The following is a 4,869-nucleotide window of genomic DNA, read 5'->3' as shown; positions in this document are numbered from 1 at the left end:
CACCATTAAGCCAACCAAACAAGAAAACAAAAAACTTCATGATATCTTTTGGACTTTCACTTGAACAGTTTGAAAGTATAAAAAAATCACTGAATAATAGCTTATTCTTATATTTACCAAAGCCTCCTGGTGGCTATTTGTTAGGGTTTCAACACTTGACTCAACACTGAAATCTTTATCATTGGCCAAGATTGCAGTAGAGGATCACCCTGATTCTGAACATACCTTCACTTTATGAGACTGAGGAACAAGAATAGAACAAAAGAGTTGTATAATAAGCATCTAGTCTAGATGAATGCTGTCACTATTTCAGATATACAGGCTGCTGCTTCTCCTGAAGGCAAAGCTACTGTCTCCTCTTCCTTGTCCGCTTTTGTAGATAAATACTCAAAAGGAGTAGATAGGTCAATATAATTCCATATGTTTTACTGTCATAAACTTGATAATGTGTTCTGATTTTAGTATAAGATTCATTAACTCAAGCAGTAAGAAAAACTAGAAAAAATATTTATTTAAAAAATTGTATTTTACTTTTGCAACTCACCTTGTCTCTTTAAGAGGTTGTTTATGTGCCTCTAAATGCATTGAGAAAGTTTTAATTTGGTAACCAAAGTTGTGATTTTATAGAATACGCATTACATAGTATTAATTGTTACTTACTGCTGTTATTTTTCAAAGTTGCAGCAGGGACATCATATGCTTTGTTCCTATAAACCCCACAAAAATATTATGGCTTAAGATTAGACACAAATAAAAATATTTGTGTAAATTCTAGAAAAAAAAGTATAGTTAGTATAAAAATTTAAAATTAATAAAAGCAACAAGTAAGCTGTATATTTTTTCTCCTCTCTAAAGAACTGGATATGCCAAAAATACCTGATAAATTTACAGAGTTATTAAAACTTAAGTATCACATACTATTATGGCATTTTTGCACTTTGTACTTCTCTGTGCTTTCCAAGCAACAGGTTCCTATGTGTTGAATCCTCAGTGAGGTCTCACTGAAGGACTTAACTTTAAGCATTTTTCTGTCTTCTGCAAAACATGTCCCTGAGTTAAGTGTTCGCCTTACTCTTAATTGTAGAGACAGGAATATAGCAGCTAAATTGGCTTAGCAGCTACAGTGAATCCACAAAACCTTCAGGTTTAATTATCTGTTTTCAATTAAAATATGTTTGAAGCTCCTCCTCTCTCAAACATATATGACCTGGATTCATGGCAAGTGCTGAGAGATCTGAACAGACTGCCTCTACATTTTTCAAACCAGAAGTACACAGAACTGTAGTCAGATTTTCCCACATGCAAACTAAAAGGAGAATATCCGGTATTTTATTCACACTCTGCAAATAAAAGAACTCAGATTGACTCCATGAAAGCCAGCTTTGGAAATAGAAACAGAATGGAGCATAGTTTTAACACAGCCAGGTGACCTGTGCATGCACTGGGAGACCACAGGCTGGAATAAGAGAGCTAGTTTGGATTTTTCACTGTTTTCTAACTATGAAATTCTTCTTTGAATTAAGCACAATCAGTTTAATTTTATTAAGGTATAGAATTTAAAGATCCCTAGAAATTTTGATTTTTTTTTTTATTGCTCTTATGACATCTTTTTAGACCTTTGTTTTTTAAAGGTGTTTCAAGTAACATCTCAGCTAAATAGGACCAACATGTCAAGGAACAGCTGGCAACATTATTCATATATGAGTGACACTAAGGAACTCCACAGATATGGGAAATGCCTTTCTCCCATTAAGAAAGCTATTGCTATCACAATATTCAAGCTTTTATAATTTCAAATCCCAGCATGTCATTACTTTTGAAGAAGCAAGATTTAATTGCCCTACCAGTTTACATTATTTTTTTCATGCATTGTATCATGCCATTATTCTTAATAAAAGACACAGAACTTTCTGGTGGATATTTTTTAAAATAAAAGAAATTAAACATTACCGGCACAATACTGCCCAAATATCTTTTTAATGGATAACTGAGATAATTACAAATTCAGAAAGGGCTGCACAGTTACCCTAAACTCCTTTACAAGTATGGATCCAACTGAACAGGCTCCAGATTTTCTGAGCAGAATTCAGAGGGCATTTCCAGATCTCTGCTGTAGTAGTTCTCCAAAGAATGTCCTGATTTGTGAGTGTGAGGTCAAAACTGAGCAAAGTCCTGATTTTCAGCTCCTACTGCTAAGTAATCCAAGTAACATAGACGTCACTCAACACACCACAGTAAACTAGGAAATATAAACCTTTCAGGAATCAGACATAGCCAGACAAAAATTTTTATCGTGATTATACCAGGTCTTTCTTTAAGATGCAGCATTTTCACATGCTCACACTTTTTGATAAGGCTTCCTTCCAGCCTAAATTTTCCATGCTTAGTATGATTTGATATTTAATATTACTGACCTTCCTTCCTTCCTTCCTTCCTTCCATGGAATACTTTAATAAAAAAAAATTGCAAAAAAATTCAATTTCTGCTTTAAAAAGCTTTTCAGTGTCACTACTACTACTACTGAATACAACGGCAGTAGGAATACAACTACTCAATCCATAGCAGTAGAAATGCCTTCTTAATACTAATGGGTTTTCTTCATGTGATAAAACAGGTGTCATTTTCAGTTTGCATATAAATTTCACAACTGGTTTGAATATGTTTGGCATAATGTTTCATGCCTTCATACTTTGGATGTGCCTTGAAAGACATTTTTCTATAAATTTTTAGGCAGGTAACAGTAGCTGTATATATGGTACAAAAAGCAAACTATAGCAAAGGAAAAAACAAAACCAAAAGAAAATCTTTCTGATGTTCTGTCAGCTCTTCAAAATAAGTTTATAACTTCCTTGCAGACCATCACGTATAGAGCTGTCTGGTTTTATAGATTCATCCGATAGTCTGCACGGTGGTTGACCCAAACCTTGTTCCTATTCAGTTTTTGTTAAAACTAAAATCACCTGTGAGTCAGCTTCTTTTTATAATCTTGAAAGATCTGGATCATAAATCACGTGGCAGTCAAAGGAAGTACAGCAATTCTATAGCCTACAATAAAAAGCAGTGCAACATGAAAAAAATATTACCGGATTCAAAGAGAAATAGTGCATTTCAGTGTGGCTTTGGCAGCTTTTTGATACTGTCTTTATGTTCTTTTGTCAAATTATAAATATTATCATCTTGTAAAGTACTAACATGATTGCATTTCAAGATAGTTTGACACACTGAATGCTTGTAACAACATCATGATAAAAAAAAAATTGTGCAAAGGTAATTCAAGCCGACAAAACATTGAAAAAAATGACATTACATTTGCTAAACTTAAAAGTTGCAGGTACTGTTACTTGCCTAAAAGTGTATAGAAAAATGTCTTTAAAAATGCATTTTTATGCTTATGAAATATTTTTTCATCATGTTTCTAGTATTCTAACTCTTCTGTTGTATTGTATGCATGCTATGTTGAACTCGTGGAGTGCAGTACAGTGATTTATGGGACTTAGAGGAAAAGTAAAGTTCAGACATAGCCCTGCTACTATATTAATAAGATCATAAAGCGTCTTTAATGACCACTTCAGCTTTATCTGTGATTTTAAAAATGGCCTGTGATTAGACTTACAACTCAAACCTTTTATGTTATGTTTCAGGCTGTTTGTGCTTCAGTAGCTCTGGTTCAAGCCACCTACACTGTGCTCAGTTCATGACTTCTGCGGGTGTACAAAGGTGGTGCACTGGGCTTTTTTGTGCTGATATTTTTTTTTTTTTTTTTAAAAAGACATTTAGGGTGTACACTAAAGAAATAACAATAAAAAGCAATAACTGAGTTTTCCCACTGAGAAGTGTTCTGGAGCACTTCCAACTTAAATTTAAAGTATGTGAGTAGTAGATAAGCCTAGATTTATATGTAGGCTTTGGCTCACACTTAATTGGCATACCTTTGCATTATCCATGTGGAAACAGTGCAGCATACACAGTACAGTTCTAAACCACCTTACCCTCTTTATATAAGCTTGTGCCTTGTTAAACAAAACTGTCGTCTTTGCAACCTTATGACACTGCTGAGGATGTTAAATAAAATACTGTGTGAATGAAAGAGATTTTGATGCAGTACACAGATTTTAAAAAAATAAATAGGATGCTAGATTTCTAAAAGGTAAACATTGGTAAATGTTAGTCTAAACAGTCACGCTTAGAACTCACGTATTTTTTTGCATTTCTCTGCAATGGGAACAGAGTCCTGGCAGCATAAAGCATTCCTAAGTAATTTTTGAAGCTTTTTTTTTTTCTCCTTTGATGTGTTTTTAATACTATATGCCAATTGAAAGAAAGAGTTACAAATTCTATAATAACCAAGTCTGTAGTCTTGCAACTATAAGCAATTATGATCTATCCCGAAAAAAGATGCACAAGAAAATTAAAGTAAAATCTTACTACACACAGGAAATGTGTTTTGTCTTTCTGAACACTTTTAAATTCTCTTTTCTAATAGCAAAATGAACATTAAAGCTTTGATTTTCAGTAATTATTTTTACACTATGTATATTGCTTTTTCAGGTGAAGCACAATATTAATATTTTATGTGGATTTGTTATAATTGCATTAACTGAGCCTTCTAGTACTCCAGGGGACCATTATCTATCTACCTACGCATTACAATAAAGCTGAAATCTTCAGAGTTAACAAAGTTTGGGGTACGTATAAAAAAAACCCTGATTGTGCCTACTGTATTTTCCATGAGGCAAGTTGGTTTGTTGACTAATTGAGGTCACTTAGATTAATATTTTGATTCTGTTACTGATTAACAGAAAGTGCAAAGAGAATCTGATATTCATATTTGTGTTAAAATAATTTGCTGATCAAGACAAGGGGAGACAA

This window comes from Egretta garzetta, unplaced genomic scaffold (assembly GCF_000687185.1).
Source record: "Egretta garzetta isolate BGI_Z169 unplaced genomic scaffold, ASM68718v1 scaffold298, whole genome shotgun sequence".
Classification (NCBI taxonomy): domain Eukaryota; kingdom Metazoa; phylum Chordata; class Aves; order Pelecaniformes; family Ardeidae; genus Egretta; species Egretta garzetta.
This window is presented reverse-complemented; position numbering follows the sequence as displayed.